The sequence below is a fragment of the Callorhinus ursinus genome, unplaced genomic scaffold (genome assembly GCF_003265705.2).
Source record: "Callorhinus ursinus isolate GAN/ISIS: 27379988/994484 unplaced genomic scaffold, GSC_fseal_2.0 scaffold3, whole genome shotgun sequence".
Lineage (NCBI taxonomy): Eukaryota > Metazoa > Chordata > Mammalia > Carnivora > Otariidae > Callorhinus > Callorhinus ursinus.
The window spans coordinates 79497811-79521979 of record NW_027397065.1 but is presented as its reverse complement, the minus strand read 5'-3'; the positions used below and the strand labels follow the sequence as shown (position 1 = coordinate 79521979).

Below are 24169 nucleotides of genomic sequence, written 5' to 3'. Positions count from 1 at the left end.
TCCGCTGGCCGGCCATGGCAATCCCCACAGGGGGCGGCACACTGAGGGTTTGGGGCCTGCAGCAGTGCCAGCAGCAGGGGAAGTCAGCCTTCATTCCTGAAGGGGAATCTGTGCTGAGCTCCACAGGGTGCACCACGTGACTCATCCCATTCCATCCCAACCCCCCCCCTCCCCCCGGCTGAGTTCCACTTCCTCTGGGCAGGAGATTATTAGATTAAACTGTTCTGCACTAACTTCTCTAATACATCAAAGAACATGGACTAAACCAGAAGTTGCTACATAGCAGATTCTTTTTTTAAAACGAATCCAGGACAGATAACAATAAGCCTTTTAATGTCATCCTGCTGGATGCTAATTCTGTTTACTTCAATAGAAAGGGCAATAAAAAGGCCTGAATTTCTTAAGGAAGGTGACCACGACGGTGCTGGAGCATGGGCATGGTTCCCCTCCCCTTTTTTAAAGATTTTATTTATTTATGAGAGAGAGAGAGAGAGAGCACAAGCAGGGGGAGCGGCAGGCAGAGGAAGAGAGAGAAGCAGATTCCCCGCTGAGCAGGGAGCCCGATGCGGGGCTCTATCCAAGGACCCTGAGATCCTGATCTGAGCAGAAGGCAGACGCTTAACTGACTGAGCCACCCAGGCGCCTGGCATGGTTACTTTTATTGTTTCATTCGTTGTAATATTCCCACACCATCATGTTTTATGCACCATTTTTTTTAAAGTGCAAGTATTGCATAATAGAAGCACAATTCCTATCCCTGCTTTGGAGGCAGTCCTTGGAGCCCTGACCCCGAGGGACAGCACAGAATCCTGGCTAATGGCCTCAAGAGCTAGACTGCCTGGTTCTGTTTCTCCAATTCTACTAAAATGGGCTGTGTGACCATGGGCCTCAGCTTCCCAGGATCCTGCCTCCGAAGGTGGTTGGAGAGTTTTACTCTAAGACACCGCTCAAAGTGTCCAACCTCCAGTTGATTTTTCTTCCTCTACATCATAGCCTTCTCGAGTTCATCCACTTTGATTCATCCCCTCTTGTGCAATCCAGAACCTCCTATCCTGGCCATTGTAAAGACTTTCTCTATTTCTTCAGCCCATTGTAGACTAATAAGTCATCCTTCCGCAGGGACACTGTTTTTCTTGAATTAAGTCCTCTCCAGTGGGGGCTGCTCTTTCTCCTATAGTCCCTCTTAATCTAGGAGAGGGAGGTCAACCTTGTCCTCCATTTCCTTTTCTGTGCCTCGACATTACTCCATTTCCCCTGGCTTATAATCCTCTTCATTTTGGGTCATGCCATCCACCAAAATCTACCCTACACTGTCATGGATCACTGTTATCTGCTGGCCTTCTGCCCTCTCTCCCACATTATGGAAAACCGCGGTGCTTGGTTCAAGGTCTCTTCTAGGCCACCATCTATGACAGTTTGACAAGGTCTCTTCTAGGTCACCATCTATGACAGTTTGACATCCGTGTAGGTAACCCCCAACATGGCAGCCTGTAGGCCTTCCTGATCTTATAACCGATAGCATTCCCCTCCGCAGCATTCTGGCAACGCTCTTCCACTGGTAGGTTCTGCACCCTTTTACCCCCAAACAGCGTCACCTCTGAAAACTTTGACAGCAATAGCCTCCTGTTTCGATTTGAGTCTCACAAGAAGCAGACCCTGAAAAGAGATTCCAGCGTAAGTGGTTTATTGGGAGCTAATCCCAGCAGGAGCGTGGGAGGACAGAGACAAGGAAGGGAAAGAAACAGAACATCCTCAGAGTTACCTCATCTGGGGGAAGGTGAAGGAGTTGGGTAGTTATTCACTGATTCCCATATGTCATTGGCTGACGTTGCTTCCAGGGGACATCAACGAATTGGTGTTTCTGGCCCGAAAAGGCACCGAGCCAAAAGCAAGCCATGGTCTGGCCAGAGGAGGGGGGCATAAAAATCAGGATTGCTGCAGAGATATTGGGGGACATCGAAAGCGTCCTCTTGGGCTACAATTTCAGCTTTCTAAGTGCCATGGCATTTCCCCTAATCATGCCTTTTGTCTTTACTGGGGTTCCTAATCCCTGGGCTCATTCATTTTCAGCTAAAATGATCAGCCTCCTGAGAACCACAATTCCTTCCATATGGAGCCTGGGCTCCATGGACAATTTGAGCTTCTTTCTCTCAAGCCTCTCGACTTCATTGTCTCCTTAGTGTTGTTGTTTTTCTTTGTTCTTTTTATTTTGTGACCGCAATTTGGTATTTCTCAACTAAGTTCAGACTATGATAGCTACAGAGAATTGCCCACGCGGGCAAACTGGTGCCACTACAAATTAATGGAAGTCTGTCTCCCCAGTTCTTATATTTTTTTACTGGTTTGAGGCCATCTGTCTCTTTAATAACTCTCAGCTGCTCGTCTAAGCTTCCCCTCTGTCCTCAAGGCAGCTTCTCAGTTTCTGTCCCTTTCATTCTCAGTCAATGACTCAGCCAGAGGTTCTTGGTGGAACTATCTCTATTTATTGTCTCCATTTTGTCCTTCTTTCCCCCATCCCTCAACCCGTTCCAGTGTGATTTCTGGCTCCATTGTCACATGACAACCATTTTTGCTTGACCTCTGTGTCAATGGACATTTCTACTCTTGTCTTTCTTCTTAGCAACATTCTTGGATATTTCCTCTTCCTCACACCGTCTCATCTCTTATTTTTGGTGTCATGAAACTATCTTAGTTTTATTCTTATCTTTCTGGCCATTTCTTCCTTCTCTTCAGTTTGACCATCTTCAATCTAGCCACTGAATGTTGGAGCACCTCACGATTCCAACTCAGGCCTTGTCCTTTCCTCCACATCCTTTCCATAAAGAGTCTTACTCTATCGATGCCTGCTCTTGATACCTACAGTTTAGATGTGTCCTTCGAGAGCCAGGCCCACATGTCCAGCAGTCCACTTGATATCTACTCTTGAATGCCTGAAAGACACATGAAAGTCACTGTATTAGAAGTCAACTTGTGATTGTTCCCCCAAACCCAGCCCACTTCCAGTGTACTTCACTTCAGCAACCCACCCAGTCTGGGTAGACTGAAAATCTATGAAGCAGCCTCAACACTCTTTGACCTTATTTTATGGATTTCACTCCATAAATATCTTTCAAAATTATCTACTCTCTCAATTTCCATCACTACCGTCTTTTCCAAGTGATAGTCATTTTTTCCGACGATGACAGAAATGGGTCTACCTTTTCCTCTCCTGACTCCTCTAATCAATTCTCTGGTCTACAGAGAAAGTCAACTTTGTGAAATACAAATGGGATCATATGACTTCTGCCCCCAGCCAGCTCTTCTTAAAATTCGTCTATGGCTTCCTAGTTCTTTATGAATGAAGACGACCCTCCCGGACATACCCCACAAGGTCCTACCTGGTCTGGTCCTACTTGCATCTCGCTCTTCATCTTTCCCCACTCAGCCACCCTGACTGTCTTTTCATCCCGGTTCTTCAAATACTCCCCACGTTTGCAGAGCTTTTGCATGTACTGAATCCTCTTGTCTCTTCTCTAGCTGACTCCAACTTGTGGAAGGCTTCGTTGATACCTTAGTAGGTCAATTCTTACAATTTTAAACTCTTGTTGCAGCCTGTAAATCTTCATAGCATCTGTCACTGCAGCAACTTTACATTTATTTCTATGAGGTTTTGATTAATGCCCGCCACTCCACCAGATTTTAATTTTCAAGAGGACGGGAATGACGCTGACTATGGTGCCCAGCTACTTAGCAGGTGCTGAAGAAATAGTTATTGAAATCCCTGTTCTATTTGACCTCCTTCAGCTGTGCTCTAAAATGCTCTTCCTAACCTAGATCCAGTGATACTCTCTTTATCATTCTTCAATCTCTCTCTTGCCTTATTCTTCTCTTGCATATACAGATAGTTTCAAGTCCCATTAGAAAGAAAAATATCCTTCTCAACCTTGCATTTTGTCTGTTTTCCTTCACAAAGTCCCCGGACAATAACCCACACTAGCTATCTCCACTTCTCGTTTTCATGTGCTGTCACCTTCTCTTGTGACTTTGAAATAGATCTCAAATCTGTCTCTTGAACTCCAGACTCAAATTGCCCACTAGTGACTCATCTACAGATTTATCTGTATGGCTCATGGGCTCTTCAAATTCAACCTATTTCAACCCTTCCAGACCTGCTCGTCTTCTCCTTTTGAACTGGTAAGAAGTGGGCTATCCTTTACTCAGTTACCAGAGCTAGGGTTCTGATAGCCATCCCAGCCTCCTGCCACACATCCTCTAGTCCAGTTAGTCAACATGTCTTGTATATTGTGTTTCTTAAATGTTTCTGGAATCTCTGCATTAATCCCCATGGACACTCATCTTTCGTTCTGAGACGGTGAGGAGAGCTTTTCAGTGATCTCCCAGGTAGGCCTAGGCCTACTATAGTCTGGTATTTACACTGCTATAGTGATCTTTCTAAAGCACAGATCTGATCATGCGTAACAGCCTCTGAAGGCACACACACGTGTTGTGTCTTTCCACAGTGTCAGCTGCATGCAGTCATAAAGCGAGGTTAACATAATTATAAAGCAGGCTCAGGATTCCAAACTCAATGACATTTCACCACGTGATTAACTTGGCTTCTTACAAGGCACACGAAGCAGAACACAAGACGAGTCACACAACAGACGAGATAACAGAGGGGGTAGGAAGTTAACAAACCAAACTCCAAGTCAGTCTGTGGGTGTGTGGTGGAGATAAGACCTTGGTCTGATCTGGGGCAGCTCTCGGCACTTACTGCTCCTTAGGTTCAAGCAGGGAAGGATCTTGGTTCTGTTCTGGGATCCATCGGCAGACCTTCCGGCGGCAGCTGCCTTTTTAAGTGGTCAGACGTAGAGGGGTCAGGTCTGAAGAGTCTGATGGTTTGCTGCCGAAATCCTCCCTTTTTAAAGGGATTTAGCTGGTCTTGGGCCCCTGCAGACCTCCTCTGGTTCTGCTCGTTATCAGTTCTGGGGGATCAGCTCACTCTGGTCTGGGCGGTATCTCCTAGCAGCAGCCCCTGAACCGCTCCCGTCATTGCTCGACACAGGCCCCTGCTTGACATGAGAGACTCCATCTTGCTCTCTCCAGTAACCCGTTCTCTCAAGGACATGGGCCCCAGATCCTCCCCGCTGCAGGCTCCCCATTATTCAGATGCAGTGGCATAGCAGGCAAGTCCCCACATGAGAGTGTCTTCAGCTTTGCCTCCAGCTGTGCTCCCATTATCTCCTCTGCTCTAGGGCTTCCCCAGTCCTTGCTAATCTTGCAGTACTAGGATGTGGTGCTGTTTTATGCTTCCATGACTCATCACACACTCTTTCTTCTCCCTACAACACCTTCCCCAGACCTTGGAAAGAGTAGAAAACCCCGACTCGTGCTTCAGGGTTCAGGTCAATTACTCATTTTGTACAGCTTTCCCTGATCTTCTCAAAGAGAGTTGACCACTCTGCCTACCGTGCTCCCAACGTGCCATGTACACATTCTGTTAGAACTCGTGCTGGCAAAGCTGCAGCATCAGGTTGTTCAGGTTGTGGACTGCACAACCCCCGGGGCCTTGTTCACAAAATGTCGCACAATTAGCACGGCCACACATCATGATGTTCTTTTTGAGCTGTTTTTCCATTCTTTGTTCTTAAGGATTACAGGAATGGGGGGAAAGGATAAAAAGAAGATTAAGAATATAGTATGTGAAATATACATACACTGGATTGCTGTGTTAACTCAACAGGAATGAGGGACAAGGACGTGGGTAAATGTCAGGAGGCTTGTGCATATAATGCAGGAGCTTAGGAGATCAGTTTTGTGGGGCTTTGGGATGTACCATGACCAAGTGGCAAATTGTGCAAGAGATATGGCAAGAAGGGGCTGGCTGAGGGTGGTGCTGTTCACGTTTAACACAGAGCAGAAAGAGCTAGAAGAACATAAACAGAGTGTTTAACAATGACCACAGCACAGTTGGCCACTGAAAGAGGAGGGGGGATCCTCCTGCATCTTCATGGAGTTGACACTGGCGTCGGCAGTGGGGATCTCTCATATAAATCTCCTGAGCTGTGAGCACTCTGCCACGGACACCCTGGGGAAACCGCTACTAGGGTTTGGGGGGCCATTTGTTTTTATGTTTGCCCCTCACCTCTCCCAAAGGACTGAGAACTTCATTAAGCCAGGCACTGACTCTTTTGATTTTAAATCACCAATATCTGAGGTGATACCTGGCCCTTAACGGGCCCTCCCACACCTGCCCTAGCCAGAGCGGAAAAGAGAAGGGAGACTTAGGGACTTTGACAATAATAGTAATAATAATAATTATAGTCAACAGGGTGCCTGGGTGGCTCAGTCAGTGAAGCATCTGCCTTTGGCTCAGGCCATGATCTCAGGGTCCAGTGCTTGAGCCCTGCATGGGGCTCTCCGCTCAGGGGGGAGTCTGCTTCTCCCTCTGTTCTCTTTCTATCTCTCTCAAATAAATAGGTAAAATGTTAAAAAAAATAATTATAGTCAAAACGAATAGAGTGTTTACTACATACCCAGCATTTTTCTAGGTGCTTTATGTATATTAGTTCATTTTATCTTTGTACATAGGTGTCATAATAATTCTCATTTTATGGATGAGGGAAATGATGATAAGAGATGTTAAATAACCTGCCCAAGGTCACACGGCTCCTAAGCAGTGGAGGCTGTTCCAGACTCCGCCTATTGTGATGGCAATTCTGATCTGATGAGCGGGGGGAGGGTTTTAAAGGAGGCCCTTATGCAGAGTCCTCATGCCTCATCCCCCATACTTATTTGCTTCTGGGGTAAGATGACAAAGTGGAACCCAATTGTAAAATTACTTAATTCACAAACGCCAGTGCATTTTGTCATATTTATTTTCTCTTTTGTCCCTCATCCTTGGAAACTCTTACGTGTTAATAGAGACCATTATGGGCTTTCACACACATTCTCTTTTCCCTTAATAGCCCTGATGGGAGAGTCAATGGGCAGATGGGGTGAGACTTCTATTTCAGGGAGATATTCCACTCCGCTACCTACCTATCTCCTTAGGCTGCTTCTCTTTAAGGTGGGGAGAAATTAGGGAGATTTTCCCCTGACATTTTACCTGCTCATCTTTCTGTGTTAGTAATGTTTCCGGGGATACCAGGCCAAGAGGTATACCTCTGGGCCAAGAGGATATCTACCTCCCCATCCTTGGAAACACATAGCTTTTTCTGGGCAACATTTTCCAAGGATTTAATATGGGTTTTCCCTCCTCATTTTTTAAAGGACAGTTGATGCAATTCACTTTTCCCTAACTATGCTTTTTCTTATTTTCTTCACTGGTTTTTGTGAATTGAGTAATTTTGCAATTTGATTCCACTTTTTCATCTTACCCCAGAAGTCAAATAGTTGCATTTCTTCCAGTAATGGTCATAATTTAGTTTTCCTTTCTACTTAGCTGTATTTCTCCAACGTGTGGAGAAAATGGAAATGCCGAGTTACAATGTGAAGTCTGTGCGTCTGAAGTTTTCTGACAAAAGGAAAAAGGAAAAACAAAATTCACACCTGGCTTGTATTTGACAAGGATTCCACATGTTTCTTCTTCTTCTTCTTTTTTTTTTTTTGGATCCCCCAAAGGTATTTTCAACATATACACATTAGCATTTTTGTGTAGTGTCTATTAATAAATAAGAGCTTTGAGTTTTAAATTCTAGCTCTGAGGGAAGATACAGGCACTGTGTTTCATTTGCACTGTATCAACAACCATGGCCAGGTTCCAATTCATTCTTTGATTTAAACCTTAAAGAATATTTAGTTTAAAATAATTCCTTCCCATCCCCACCCCCCAGGTGTTTTCTAATTATGTAGCTTGTTGGCCTAAGAGTCTGTACATGCTGGCCCAGGCTACTCCTCTTATAGGATTTGTCTTCTTGAAGGCATTTGGGGTTCTTAGATTTCCTGTCTCTTAACTATAGAACAGTGTGCCCTTATAACAGTTTCGTCTATGTTATATGTTGAGGACAAGAAGCCCATGAATTTCTGCCCTTAATTCTCTCTAACTTACGTTTGGTTTGGTTTTTAAATGGTGTCAAAATGATCCATGGCGGTAAAACTTCAATTTCAGAATGGGGCTATTGTGTCTTTCCAGTGGTGGTAAATGAGCCCTTTTTTAAAGATTTTATAGAGAATTGAGTAAAAGTATTTTTCTAGGATTAAGTTAAGTCCTATTTGGAAGGAAGACTATGGATTAGGTATGGCTGGATTTCAAATACAGGGTTTCTAGTCAGTCGGCTGACTAGAAACAATTTGTATTTGTCAGGCCACATGTCCTAATTTTTAGTTTGGAAAACATGGTTCCTGTATTTGTGTTCTAGGAGTGACATAAAAAATCCCACAGACTGGCTGGTTTAAACAACAGACATGTATTTTCTCACAGTTCTGGAAGCTGGTAGTCCCAGATCGAGGTGTTGGCAGGTCGGTTTTCCTCGGAAGTCTCTCCAGAGAGTGAGGGAGAGAAGCAGACTCTGCTGACCAGAGTCTGACTCGACAGGGGGCTCAATCCCACGACCCTGAGATCACAACTTGAGCTGAAACCAAGAGTCAGACTGAGCCACCCAGGTGCCCCTCAAATAGATTCTTTAACGCATGGATTAAATGAGGAAACTAATAAGACGTTACAACTGGTTCAAAAGAAAATTCCAACCACACACACATATGTAGGCAATCAGGGATGCTAAAATAAATCCTAAAAAGTAGATGCAAACTGGTTGTGAAATAGAGAGTTGCAAATACAGAGTTGTGAAATAGCTTGAAGACATGAAAAGTGTGAGCTTTGCAGAGCTGTATAATCTCGAAGGGTAGCAGCACTGGACACCCAGAAGGTTTATTTCTGTCTATCTGTTCAAAGTCTTCCACAAGTTCTCCTCACTTTGGTAAATAGGCAGACCATGTGGGTTTATCTTGGTGAAATGTGAGGTGCAGTTGTCTGATTTTGCTCCATGTTGGGGTGGTTTGCTTCAAGTTTTCAACCCCTAAGCAGTTGATATAGAATGAGACCTTACCTGGGGTTGGGGGCGGTCCGTCCCAATCTGTCTTCCTTAATCTCCTTCTGTGGTGCTCTTCCGCATCCATATTTTTGAGATTCTGGGTCCTTTACTGTGATAGGTGAATTTTACTTGGTGTTGTATGTATTTTTTCCCTGGACTGGATCATTCCAACCAGTGCCTTTCTGTGCCATTACTGTGGGCAGGTCACAAAAGCAAATTTAGACCAAGTACACGTTCTAGAAGAATAACACAAATGACCTTCTATTTTATAGTAGTTATACACACTGTGATTCATATTTACTGTCAGTGTTTCCATACCATGCACCTGGAGCTATTGTCATTATAAAATGAATGGAAAAGCCCTCCAATGCTTTGAGGATTTTCCTGCTGCTTTTTCACTAGCAGCCAAAATGACAATCTGAGTCGTTTGAATTTAATGCTGTGATCCCCCAATGGTGTGTGTACACACAGAAGATGCAAAAGGTAATCCAATTGTGAGTGGGTAAATATATTAAAACTATTTATTTTGAATGTTATCTCATGCTTTTCTAAAATTCGATTTTTAAATTTACAAGCAGTAAAATTGACTTTTTATAGGTGTACAGGTCTCTGGATTTTAACACCCAGTTGTTAAACGTGTGTGTATGTAACCATCACCATAATCAGGACAGAAGACAGTTTCAACACCCCAAAATATGACTTATGGGATGAGTTCATATTTTTACATTTATTTTCATGTGTGTATTACTTTATAAAATGCACAAAAATGTGAGCACAGTAATATGTGTTCATAATTTTTGAATAAATAATCATTTTAGAAGTGTGCACTCAAAACTTTGTAACAGCAGAGGCGAATGAACAAAAGTATTTGGGGACAACTTCTACTGAGCGTAGTAATAAAAGTTGTTGATTGGGAAAAATGTCATAAGCTGATTTTTTTTAAAGAAGATAACGGGACAGCAGAGATGTAACTAGTGTATGGAGCCCCTGGGGGTTGGGTCACCAAACCGGAGACCCTTGTAATCATTCAAGCAAGAAGTGCTGAAGGTCTGGATTAATGAATGGCAGAGGAGAAAGGCTGAATTTAAGAGACTTCTCCGAGGTGGGGGGCAAGGGGATGGCTGGTAAATGGACATGGGCATGAAGAGGAGGGAGAAATTGGGCACAGGCCTTGGGTTCGCTGCATGGGAGGTAGGGTTGATGGTAATCGCACCGATGGAGAACTTGATGGCAGAAGGTACAGCTCGTCTATGGGACTTGCAGATAATGAGTCCAAGTCGATTCTATGAAGTAATGTGCATGACGTGGAGCGGTGAAGGTCTGGGGGTGCATGTTGGGATTACCTTTTGGATTTGTAGTTTATAGTTACAGCCAGGTGGAGCTGGTTAGAAAGGTACATGGGCCCATTTCCTACCTGTCATAAACAGGACTCATCTCACATTCCAGGATTTAAGAATGCTTTCAAAGGGACACTTCTTTTTTCATTATTATCATTTTATATTTATTTGTAAGTTAATTTTATTAATTTAAAAAATTAATACATATAACCTGGTATGAATTTTAGGTGTACAGCATAATGATTTGATATTTGTATATATTCCAAAATGATGACCACCGTTAGCTTAGTTAACATCCATCATCACACGTGGTTACAATTTTTTTCTTGTGATGAGAACTTTAAAGATCTGCTCTCCTAGCAACTTTCAAGTACACAATACAGTATTGCTGACTGTTAGTCACCATGCCGTATGTTATATCCCCATGGCTTATTTATCTTATAACTGGAAGTTTGTACTAGTTGACCACCTTGACTAAAAAGGAGAATTCTTAATCCTCCTGGGAAGTTGTAGTTCAGACTTCTGGCCAGTTAAATCCTAGGGGTGTTCTCAACTGGAAGATAGCTTGGCATCTGGAGGTCAAGAACAACAACGAGCAAGGGCGCCTGGGTGGCTCAGTCGTTAAGCGTCTGCCTTCGACTCAGGTCATGATCCCGGGGTCCTGGGATCGAGCCCCGCATCCGGCTCCCTGCTTGGTGGGAGGTCTGCTTCTCCCTCTGCCACTCCCCCTGCTTGTGTTCTCTCTCTCTCTCTCTCTCTCTATCAGATAAATTTAAAAAACCTTAAAAAAAAAAAAAAAGAACCACCACAAGCAGGCAGCACCTTCTCTGTCTGAACTCTGCTGCCAAAAATTCAGCAAGACTAGAGCAAAGGACTTGATGGGGGCGGGGAGTGGGGAATGAATATGAGGGTGTGGATGGAAGTGTAGGGTCTGTTTATCTGAGCAGATACCTGCTTATCTTTATAGCCAGAGCTGAGACCATCATCGACTAAAAAGGATATCCAGAAGGGTCTTGGGTTTATTTTCAAGTAAAAGCTAAAGACCATAATCTCAGGACTTTAGCCAGGATCTTAATTATGATCTGATATTATTTCAGAAAGTTTGCTCTGGTGGCTGTTTTGAGCAATGGTCTCACAAGTTGCAGGGGACACTTGTACCTCAAAATATCTGCAAGAACATAGTAGAAGAAAATTGGGTGCAGATGTGTTCTTTAATCTGGAAAAAAAAAAAAAAGAACAACACTAAACTCTGCTGCTCTTGAATACTCTGGTTGAGAGTAGCGCCTGTGTGTCCTTTATAAATAAACATGCGCAGATTGAGAATGCACACGCGGAAATGTTTTACTGATGGGGATAAAATTATGGTCTTTTGCTTTTACTTGAGAATAAACCCAAGGCCCTTCCGCATTTCCTTTTTTGTCCATTATGGAGTAGAAAAGAGGAGGAGATGAGGCATTTGGAATAAAAAGGAAGAGGCAGATGGGAATGGTATTTAGGATTTGGTGATTGATGGTTTGTGAGTGAATCCTTGATAAAACCCTGACCGTTCAGTGAGGAATGTCTTGCCTTTCTTGTCTTTCTGTCTTGCGTGCAGAACTACACCATTTCTGTGATGGCGTTGTAACCTACTCATTCTTTTCTAATTTTTATTTTATTTATTAGAGAAAGAGGGAGAGAATGAGCAGGGAGAGCGGGAGAGGGAGAAGCAGGCTCCCCACCGAACAGGAAGCCTGATGTGGGGCTTGATCCCGGGACCCCGAGATCATGACCCCGAAGGCAGACGCATAACTGACTGAGCCCCCTACGTGCCCCTCTAACTCCTCTTTACCCCTCGGTTTCCTCTCAATCTTTTGGAGATGTATTCCTGGCAATTGACAGGATGCTAAGTAAATGTTGCAAGGAGAATATTACAGTAAATATTTTAATAGCTCAAAAATGGAAGAGGTACAGATTTTTGAATCAGAGCATGTTCCATATAATGCCAGGCTCTCCATTTTTGCTTCCAGAATGAAATAATAATGCCCTATAGCATGCTACGGAATCGGGGTTAAGACTGACCTTATCATTCTTCATGACAGCCTGGAAATGACTGAAGTTGGTCATTTGCCGATGCGCACTATTTGAAATTTACATGGTGACAAAGGACATTATTCAATACATTTTACACACTTCGAGTATACGAGTCCAAAGGAGGCATAAAAGTTATTTTCTCCTTATGAAAATGGAAGAGTCAAAATAGCTAGAAAAGTTATTTTCAAAGCATTTCCTTTTGGATACGCAAGGAATGCTGACTATTCAACAAACAGTAGTCGCATAAAGAAGATTTTGGTCCCATGATCTGGCTGAAGCTTTGCACGAACAGCTGCTTATCTCACGAATGGAATTTCCTGTTAATATTCTTGCAGACTAATTGTTCATCAGAAGTATAACAAATGTCAACAAATATCACAAATGTGTTACGTCTTAATATGCGAGAGACAGCAGAAAGAGTTCAGATGTTTGGCTTGGTTGTGCTTAAAAGGCATCAGCACAATCTCTAGTTTTTGTCACAAACTACCCTTGACGAGGTTAATGCCATTCAGAGAAACCTTTTTGCTTAAATGCCGTTTTAATTTACAGCAACCTATGGCTTAAGATGTGACAGGCTGAGGGAAGAAACAAAAGTCTCAGTACAAACCTCCTAGAATATAAGAAAACAAATTTTTAAAGAGATTTTTCTATTTTCTCTCCCTCTTCCACCCGATCAAATTCTGTTCCTCTTTCAGACACGCATGAAAACGGAATCAGGCTCCGAGAAACCAGAGCTCCCTTCTTACCTGTTGGCATTTTCCCCCCGTACTTTGGGACAGTATTACCCCTAGGCACTGGGACCCACTCTCTGGTCACAAGGAGGGGATTTATTTACGCCCACCTCTGCTGTCCTGTCTTTTCCTGTACATTTGTAGCCATTAACTCTCTCTCTCTCTTTCTCTCTGACACTTGTGTGTAGTCCCAAGAACTCCCACGCCTGTGATGATCAGCACCCACCCCCCACCCCCCACCCCCCCAGCCCCTGCTTTCCCTCGGAAAAAGGCTCGGCAAGTGACGGAACATGTCGGGCGGTATCATCTCTAGTATACTGTGTATAACCAAGGCTCTGTGTTTATACATGGTGTTTTTCTTGTTCCGGATGGCTCAGTTTTCTGGGTTAATTACCGGTTCTTGTAAGTATGCCATCTCCTAATATCATATATTCATGAATCGAATAAACATTTGGTGGGCATCTCTTCCCGTGTGTTCTGCTGTAACTGGGGCACGCAGGGACAGGTAAGACTTTTCCTGCCCCCAAGGTACTCGAGTAACAAGATGACATCAGAAAGGTGTTGGCAAACTATTGAAGGGCCAGACCTCAAGGTACCACCTGTTTTTGTTGGTCCTGCCCCCTCAGAATATGAAGAATTATAAAGAAGAAAAAGGGTATGTGACAGGAAGTATGTGACTTGCAAAGCCTAACATATTTACTATCCGGCCCTTTACAGCGAAAGTTTGCAGACCCTCGACACAAGGACCGTGTCCTTGTGCGAGGTAGAACATTTAAAATTCCATCAGGAATGGTCAAAAGGCACTGGAGTCCAGAGGAGGGAAATGCTACTCTTGAGGAATGGGAGGGCTGTGGATGGGGAGGCGAGGCTTAAAGAAAAGATGTGGCCTTTCAATGAAAGGAAATGGGAGAGAAGCCATTTCAAGGGAAGGGAAAGAGCAACCCAGTGCTTCTCAAACTGTAGCTGGAATCCTCCAGGGAGCTTGTAAAATATATTAAGGTCAGGCCTTAAAATTCAAAACAAATGGGAACAAATACACTTAAACGTACACCAAGTTAGAAACATAATCACAGGGCGCCTGGGTGGCTCAGTTGGTTAAGTGAATGCCTTCGGCTCAGGTCATGGCCCTGGAGTCCCGGGATCAAGTCCTGCATCGGGTCCCGGGATCGAGTCCCGCAGCGGACTCCCTGCTCAGCAGGGAGTCTGCTTCTCCCTCGGACCCTCCCCCCTCTCATGTGCTCTCTCTCTATCTCATTCTCTCTCTCAAATAAATAAATAAAATCTTAAAAAAAAGAAACATAATCACACAGAGAAAGAATCATTTCAAGAGACTTTCCAACTCAGTACTCTGAATGGACACCCCTAAAGGGAAGCATGTAAGGACAAAAAGAACTACACAGAAATCTTAGACTTCCCTCAGCAGTTTTATGAGTATTAGTAATAATACTGGCATTGTGATTTTTGATGCTACCTTATTTGTAGTATGAAATAAAGCAAATTAGTAGATATGTTAATTTTATGAAGAATCAAGATTTCTGGGGATGCCTGGGTAGCTGTCACTTAAGTGGCTGACTCTTGATTTCAGCTCAGGTCATGGTCTCAGGGTCCTGGGATCGAGCCTTGTGTCAGCCTCTGCCCTCAGCGGGAGTCTGCTTTGGGATTCTCTCTCTCCCTCTGCCCCTCCACCCCCAAATAAATAAATAAATAAATAAATAAATAAATCTTTAAAAAAAAAAGAATCAAGATTTCTGGTATAAGAAAAAAAGGAGTACAAGTTAAAAAGTCAAAGAAGTTAAGACTAAAATTTAATTGGAAATATTGGTATGAATTCATGATTTATATGCATGTATATATCTTAGTTTTTGATTTAAAGTGTGTTTGTGTGTGTGTTTTCCACAGAAAGAACCTAAAACCATGAGATGTCTACTGTCCAGATGTGGTTTCTAAGTATCACTTAAAGGAACCAGTCCTGTTGGAGAAATGGCTGATTCTAGGCCTGGTTCAAGGAAAGTTCAAGGTAAGACTGGGAATCTTCTTGTTCCAGAAAGGGAAAAAGTCTCCAAAGCTAACAAAACCACATCAAAAGGCCCTAGGACCCAACTTGACAGTATTCCCATTGGGCAAATTCGGGACACTTGGAGGATTAAAAAGAGTGATAAATGGTATTGATTTAAAATATGGAATAAATAAAAATTCCCAAGCCTGTACTATGGTACAGAAAAGAAAGAGAGAAACAGACAAAGGGAAAAGAAAACCTCACTTGCAGTGGGTACAAAAGATGGTGCAGCCCCTGTGGGAAAGAATCCAGCAATTTCTTACAGAGTTAAACATGCACTTAGAAAACAACTCAGAAATCCTATTCCTAAGCGTTTATCTAAGTGCAATGAAAACCCATGATCAAGGAGACCTGAATGAGAATGGTTTTATGACTTTATTCATAATTGCCCCAAACTGTAAACAACTGTCCCTCAACTTGGGGACGGACAAATAAACACTACCGTGCTCCTACAGTGGAATACTATTCAGCAATAAAAATGAAAGAACTAGTGATACGTGAAACCACATGGATGAATCGCAAATGCATTTGTGCAGTGTGAGAAAAGACAGACTTAAAAAGATATACAATGTATGATTCCATGTATATGACATTCTGGAAAAGAGAGATCTAAGGGGACATAACACGTATTAGTAGTTGCCGAGAACTGCCGTTGAGGAAGTACGGACCATAATCCTTGATGTGGGGGAGCTTGAGGGGTCGGGGGCAGGGGAACTATTCTATATCTTAATGGTTGTGGTTGTTGCAGATTAGTATATACATACATACATCAAGCATCGCAAAACTATACAGAAAAAAAGATGAGTTTTTACCATATGTGAATTATGCCTTTATATAAAAGTGAAAAAAAATACCATTTTGCAACTCCCAACCAAATAGTTCTTCCAGGCCAGGGGCATCAAGGTATGCTAGAACTACTAGATGAAATTTTGCTGGGAGAACAGGACAGTTATGTGCCAGAATATCACCTCACAGATTCCTTGCCAATTGCAAATAGAAAACAAAAGGTGATTTAATGGAGAGGTAAGATGCTCATCCCCTTCATCAAAGGATCCAAGTCAGCATCACTAAGAGTATGACAACCTGACATTATATGCCACCTGGTGTGATGTAAAGTGTACATCTCTTATGAATTAAACTTGCCCCAAGGCTTGATCTGAATCTAGTTTCTATAGACTTAGATTCTAGTTTAGGACCTGCTGGGTATAAGTGAAATGACACCATGAAGAGATGATCAGACTACATGGTAGACCCTTCCACAAGACCACTGGCCTGGTTACTTTAAAAAGTCAGTGTGACTTAAGATATAAAAATAAATAAATAAATAAATAAATAAATAAATAAATAAATAAATGGGAGAGTGATAGACCAAAGAATCTTAATAAGTAAATACAATGTATGAAATTTGATTGGATTCTTATCTTTAAAAAAGAGCAAAAAAAGGAGATTTTTGAGATCATTGAGATTTGAATATGGAATAGATATTAGGGAATTGTTTTCTTAGACATGAGGATGCCATTGTGTTTCTGTGTTTTGGATAATTCCATGCTTAAACAAGCAGAGGTCAAATGTCATGTCTGCAAATTATTTTCCAATAGTTCAGCTCTATCTATCTATCTATCTATCTATCTATCTATCTATCTATCTATCATCTATTTATCTATCTATCATCTATCTATCTATCCATCTATCTATCTAACATACTGCAAAATATTCACACTTGTAGTGAATCCACAGATTTCCATTTATTATTGATTCAACTCTTCTTGATATATAAAATTTTAATGACAAAATGTTGGGGGGAAATTACTACCAGATCCTACTCCAGACTAAATAAATCAGGATGTCTTGGGGACAGGACCTACGCAGTGGCATTTTTAAAAAGCTCTCCAGATGAGATTTTGAAAAAAAATGTAAAAAGACCATTTTATTGGATTCTGGATTCCGTTGGTCAGGAATTCAGACAGGGCAAAGGGAGGATGACTGGTCTCTGTTCCACAGTGTTTGGGGCCTCACATGGGTATCCTGGAGCCCGGGGGCTGGGGTCATCTGGATGCATCTTCACACACATGCCTGCCAGTTGAGCCTGGCTCTTGGCTGGAACTTCAGCTGGGCTGTCAGCCAGTGCACCTCCATGTGGCCCCTCCATGTGGCCTCAGCCTGTGGCCCCTCTGCATAGACTCCCGGTGATTTTCATGTGAAGTCAGCATTTTACCAACTTGAACACTCATAAGAATTATCTTAGGCATTTATTAAATTTCAGATTCCCTGGCCCTTTTCCTGGGTCTGAGATGAGAAATCTCCATATTTATGTTAAAAGCCATCCAAGTGGTTCTCATGGAAACGTAAGTTTGGAGAGTGCTGACCTAGGGCCTCAGCCCCGTTGTTCTTTCGAGCCCCAGCTCTGTCCAGACACCAAGTACCAGACACCATAGACAAGGGGAAATGTCATAGTCTATTGCTTTATTTCTGAAACTTTGTTCCAGTTCCTCTTTTTGATTTCTTGATTATCTTGCTGCCTCCAGCTTTGTCTTTCTCTTGGCTGTGATTATGGTTCTCCCAGGGCTATGTGGCTTTGTTGTTTTAGTTGAAACACTTGTCTAAGCCCTTGGAACTTCCTTCCTCAAGATGTGATTATGTGGGAATAGAAACTGGATGCCTTTGAGATAAACTGGGGAAGAGAAAAAATGAGCCTAGGTCATACCAGGTCCTGAGTGAGGCTGAGGAGTTTGACTTTACGTCAATATGTGATGGTAGTCCAGAGAGTTTCTTGTTCACGAGTGCAAAAGGATCGGGGGTGTACATCATGAAAGCCATCAGAAGCAGTGAAAACCTGGAGTCAGGAACAGGTTAGGGCCTAGGAGAAAAGTTGTAGAGGCATTTACCAAGATGGTGGTAATCTCAACGTTAAGGAGAAGATGGATTTAGGACAACTTATTTTCAAATCCCTTAGAGACCATCATCACATTCTTGGGCATCAGTGTTGGTTGATAAAATGGAATAAACATCCTGTCTTTTATGCAGAAAGATGATACTGCTGACTTACAAACTACACTCTAAATTGATTCTAAGCCAGTCATAATGTATATGAAGTAGTCACGTGAGGTCGTAGTCCTCTATTTGTCTCATTTCCCTCTTGACCAGCAGGACTACAGCTGAGCTAAGCTTTGTATCTGTGGACCTTTCTCTTAGTCATGTGATTTTCCAGCCCACTGAGCCTACTACCATAATCTAAAACCAGGGAAGAGCTTCTATAACCAAACCAGAAGCAGAGAAATGGATTGTCTTCTGAGGAGATTTCCACTGGTATCTATCAAGTTATTATTCAGGTATCCTGGTAGTTTTTTTGTTTGTTTGCTTGTGTGGTTTTTTTTTTTTTTTTGTAAAATTCTGCCTAAATTTAATGAAGGTATAATTCCTACTGGCTATTTAGGAATAAGGAGTAACTTCTACATGAATTTAGGATGGGTCATCAAATTATAGCCCATAACTGAATAGGGTGCAATGCCTGTTTTCCTAAGCAAAGTTTCACTGGGACACAGGCACACTCATTCTTACATAGTGTCTGTGGATGCTTTGAAACTACAATAGCAGAGTACACTAGCTGCAGCAGAGACTGCATAGCCTGCCAAGCCTACAGTAGTCACTATCTTATCTTTTACAAAAGTTTCCTGACCCCCGATCTAGGAGAACAACTCTTCTCGTTACCTGGTGGTGCACTCTGTGCATGATCTTGGAGGAAGGACAGTGAGAAGAATGCTTTATCCATTCTCTTTTAAGTCAGGAAAGTCTAGTTGGGAAAAACAAATTCAAATTCCCTTTTGTGTGTATATTCCTTGAAGTTGTTTTACTTTCCTTTTTTTTTTTTTTTTTTTTTGAGGGAACTGTTAGTAGATTTATATTTGGCAGAACTACAGTCAGGTCTCATCTGTGATTTGTGGGATAGCAGTTAAACTCATGGGCTCTGGAGCCAGACTGCCCGAGTTCACATCTCAGTAACTCCACCTACTCCCTGTACAGCCTTCCACAAGTCATTTGACTATTCTGTATTTGGCCTCAGCTATAATACTAGAACATGTGTCTAACGTTATTAGGAGGATTGAACTAGTTAATGCATGGGATGATGAGGACAGTTGCTGCCTACAGTCACCACTGTGTAAACATCAGCTCTTATTAGTATCGATTTGATACAGGATCATCTACAGCCTACATTCCTTGATGAGATCATTAACATTCTTCTTGCAAATGATGACTTAGGATACCAATATGTTCTCCATTTCAGGGCTCTCTGAAATGTTTTCCTAAGATCTCCAGGTGCAGTCCCTGGACCAACAGAATCAGCATCACCTAGAAATTTGTTTGAAATGTAAATTCTCAGGCCCCATTCAAGATTTACTGAATCAGAGATTCTGGGAATGGGAGACTAGCCAACGGTGTACTGGTGAATGTGTAATATCTGCCTCTCGGGCAGAAAAAAAAAAAATACCCCAGAGTTTGCCAGTTCTTGTGGTTTAAATTCGCCCACTATGACTGATTTCAAGCTACCAATGTGATGTTATTGAACATGCAGCTGGGAAGAGAAACACACGATTGGCTCTTTTGAGCCCGGAGGAGGAACGTGCTCTAGCACTCTGCTGGCCTGGAGATCTGTGTTTTAAACAAGCTTTCCAGATGATTCTGATGCATGCTGGAATCTGAGAATCATTGCTTTGACGGATCCCCAAAGAGCTTAGTCATCCAGAGTTCTGGAGAGGAAGCATGGCAGAGTGCCTGGGCTCTGCTAGTAGAATATCTGGGCACAAACCTCATTCTGCCACTTCCTGACCTTAGGCAAATGCCTGGCATATACTTAAGCATAAGTGCACATTAGTTATTGTTATTACTTTGGCTGCATTCCTGCTGCAGTCCACTGACTCCTTCTTCAACACTTCAAGGACTTTCGCCACCCCTCCCCAAGCCCCAGGGTAAGCCAGCGATGATCTGTGGTAGGTAGACTGATGTGATTTTCCTGAGGACTTTGTCAATTATCTGTTGTGCCTCACGGTGATTATATGAAGTGGAAAATGGTTGGTGCTAACCCATTTTACGTGACAATCAAAAATACCCAATATGAGCATGGTCATTTGCAGAGCCTTGTCGTAATGCTAGGTTGGGGTCCAGAATGCATGCAGTCTGGAGGTTCATTTTTGTCTTTCGACAACTGAAACTACTCAGATGAGAGGTCTAACAAACCCTTCCTGATAATTCTGATTTCCACCACCATCGAATAACTGGGCTTCTGTGTGTAAGAGATGGTAGGAAGTAGAGAGGCTAGCTGGGTAAATTTGAGGTGTCCTTAACTTCATCGAGTCTCTCCCCTAGCCTAGCCACCATGCTCACCTCCACTGTTCTGACCTCACAAGTGTCTGTGCTAGTCTTCCCTCCCGCTCCTCCTTCCTTGTTGATTACCAACTCAAGAGCCACCTCCGCTTCCTCCTCGTGAACACAGCCCCCATTTTGTTCAGGGAATGTTGGCTCCTCATGCACGATGAACTCTGATTCCAGCACTGTCCAACAGAACTTTCTGTGGGGATGGAAACGTTCATACTCATTATGGAGACCACTAGCTTTGTGTGGCTTGTGTAGCTAAACAAATGAACTTCTAATTTTGAGCCATTTTGATTGAACACTGGATTGCTTCATGTGGCTAGTGGCTACCATGTTAGATAGCACAAAGGGTCTAGCCCGTGCTAATCCAATCCTCTTACGAGGCATTGCCACACTCACCATGTAGCCCAGTCCTGACCTACAGGCTTGAGAATAAAGGGATGAGGGTGTTCAGGAAAGACTTTTCTTCCCGCTAAAGGAGAGAGAGGTACTAGGAAGCTCATGTCTTTTTCGTGCCCTGCCCTGTCCCCCTCCCCCACTTTCCTTCTTGTTCTGCATGTTGTTCCGGGCAGCGTGAAGCTTGGTGCCTTGGGAAACCTCTTTTGACAAAGGAGAGGATGATATTAATGAAGAAAGATGATTGATTGGAACTAACCTGTATCTAGTGCTTATTACAAGCCAGCCCCTGGCTAAGCAGTTTATACACACTAACTAATAATGCTAACAACAGACCTGGAAGGGAGGCGTTCTTGTTTTCTCCAATTTTACAAAGGTGGGGACTGAGGCCGGGAGAAGTGAAGTAACTTGCTGGAAATCCCACCACCAAGAAGCGCCCAAACTGGGATTTGAACCCAGAGAAACTGAGGGCAGAGGCTGTGCCCCTCATCACCACACCACACTGCCTAACTAGAACCAAGAGCACTGCAAAACAAGCTGCATTAGCTCTGGTAAGATGAACACACATCCTTATGCTTAAAGCCCCCTGAGGTTGGGTGTCCAGTGACTTGCAGTCTCATACGTCCTAAATGATGGCACATCTTTGAGCGGGTTTCCACCCAGAGTACTGGGCAGTGCTAGCCCACTGAGTCACTGCCCTACCAAGGGCTGAGTCACAGAAGACATGGATTAGGAAACCAGCACCATCTAAGGCTTGGGGGCACCGATGTTGAAATATCTAGATAGACACCCCACGGGGCTCTCCATCCGCACCTTAGCCCAGAGCTGTCAGCAAAGCTCAGCCTTTCAGGTTCTGCTCTTTTTCTCTGATTCTGATCGATAAAGTTTGTCCCAAGGTATCATGGAAATGAGAAGCTCCAAGAAATAGGTAGACTTGGAAAACATCTATAAAAGGCTGCAGTGCACATGCTTCAAGTTTCACCTCCTATTATTCATAATGTTCTCATCATGGAGTCAATGTCTGGGTTTCCCTGTCTTGCAAACCCCCTCTGAGAAATCCCCTTCTGTTCCCATAGCTGTCCTTCCTTCCTTGCTGCCAGGTGGCCCTCTCTCTCTCTCCCCCACCTCCTCCATGGCCCCTCTCCCTCCCCAACCCTGCTATTTCCTTTTTACTACACCTAGAATTAAGCAGAGGCAGGTCTGCCATGGCAGAATGAAGGGGTGATCCAGGAGGAGGGAAGAACGAGTCTAAGGGGCCAAGAGTCCCTGCACCTCCCCGTCATCACAATCTTCCTCTAGTCCTTCACTCATCCAGCAAAGAATTATGGAGCTCCTACTAGTACTAAACGCCAGAGATCCAATGATGGAAAAGCTCTCCCCAGGAGAGAGAGAGGAAACCTCCTCGGTAGGATCCCTCTGGGGTTTTATTTCTTCATCTGATTTTAGGATTTGGTGAATCCAAAGACCTAACATTCTTTTTATATCAAACTTGTGAGTTAACAGGTTAGGTACTGTTGCCCCATTTCACATGTGGGAGCATGAAGACTGAGGTCTTCTCATCGGATGTGGGTGAGTGGCAGAGCCAAACCTCAAACCCACATCTTCTGACTCACATATACTCTCCTGACACCGCACACTGAGTCTGGCCTGTGCAGGGCCACCCACTGCAGCATTCACACTGCTCTGAAGCCGACCCCTGAAAGTTCTTTGACCAGGAGCCCCTCGTTGCAGGCAGAGGAGGGGACGTTGCCTACATGAGCCTGCTGGTTAGTCTTTGATGTAAAAAAATCTCGAGATCAAAGGAAATATTTTGTTGAATTCAGTTATTTGTCCTTGATCTGCTGGAAACCTTAATTTAATTAGCAATATAAACTTTGTAAAGACTTCACTTTCCCAGCTTGGTTTAACCTATACCGTTTCTTTTATGTCTAAATGACTTGGAACAAATAAGGAAAAAAAATATGTAAAATATCTCACATAAGACCCAAGCTGTGCTGTACGTCTATCTCATGAATTTTTTCCCGCAGTACTGACCCAGATTTGTATGCTTTTCATGCTCCAGTGAGTAATAAGTTAGGGTGAGAAATCTTTTGGACGAAATTATCTAGTTGTGGTCCAGAGAGGCAAACTTCCCAGATTCCTTGATGTTTAGAATCACAGCATTTTAGAAAGAGGGTACTAGCATTATATATCCCACGAGTCAGGAGCTTGATATATGTTTAAAGAAGTCAATCTTCATCAGGACCTGTGACATAGGCATTTCTCTCTCGAGGTTACCGAAGAAATCAACAGACATTCCCACGGTCCCCCAGCTTGGAAGGAGCTAAGGTTTGAATCCACACTGGCAGAGGCTGAGCCCTACCGTGTGCTCATAAGCCACGTGGTTCGTCAGTCACTGAAGAGCCGCCTTCGGACCTTCACAAGTCATCTGGCCCACTTCCTCCCCCATGTTAGAACCGAAGGAAGTGGGGTCCTGAAACTTAACGTACTTGCCCATCCCGGATGGAGTACAGGCAGAACTCAGGTCACTAACTCTCTGGAAGGTGTTCTTTTCCCTTGCCCTTTTGCAAAGGTCAGGAGTGGGAAAAGTTGTCGAGGTGGATGAAGGCCATCTCTGGGGTCCTTGAGGGAAATCTTCCATTCCAGAATGCTTGATTGTTGGCAAGGGGTCCCCCAGGGCATTTAAGCCTCAAGACAATGGGTCTCCTCATTTCTATCGTGTATGGTGTGTGTGTAATGGAACTGCTCTCTGTGAGACAGCATTCATTGTAGACACATATCTCTGCCTTCAGCATTTTCTTTCTGGGAGTAATAACCTGTGGATGTTGGAGATGCCTCTGGCCAAGATTTCAGGCCCTGATCTATTTTATGCCAAACCTATTGTTTGCTGTCCCCTAGACATTGTTGGTATTTTAAGGCAGTCATCTGAGTTCGTCAAATCCCACAATGGGAGGTTTCAAATGACTCTGGTGATAAATAACATGGTTAGACCTTGAGCTAGATTTGGTACCCACTGCTCACACTTTTCCTTTCCCTTTCACCTGCTAACAGAAAGCAGAAGAGCTTGGCAAGTGATGGTGTGGCTGCTAATACTGATGATATATGTTCTCTTTTTTTCTTAATAAGGCATGTTCTTTCAAAAAAAAAAAAGGAAAGAGAAAGAGGGGAAAGGAGAAAAAGGGAGGGATGGAGGGAGGCATG

At 43.3% G+C, this 24169-nt stretch overlaps 1 protein-coding gene and 1 long non-coding RNA gene across 2 annotated transcripts in view; one reads left to right on the top strand and one right to left on the bottom strand.

The window, feature by feature from the left end:
• Positions 1 to 1480: 1480 nt before the first annotated feature.
• Positions 1481 to 24169, bottom strand: part of LOC141372411 (uncharacterized) — a 48493-nt gene continuing 25804 nt past the window's right edge. Inside the window, exons 2-4 of the long non-coding RNA XR_012377636.1 lie at positions 9027 to 9204; positions 4754 to 5625; positions 1481 to 1656 (exon numbers count right to left, since the gene is read on the bottom strand). This is a non-coding gene — a long non-coding RNA (uncharacterized lncRNA). The remainder of the gene's footprint in view (positions 1657 to 4753; positions 5626 to 9026; positions 9205 to 24169) is intronic.
• BASP1 (brain abundant membrane attached signal protein 1) overlaps positions 18380 to 24169 on the top strand; it is an 85874-nt gene continuing 80084 nt past the window's right edge. Inside the window, exon 1 of the mRNA XM_025867450.2 lies at positions 18380 to 18534. The gene's annotated coding sequence lies outside the window, so the exon portion shown is untranslated. The remainder of the gene's footprint in view (positions 18535 to 24169) is intronic.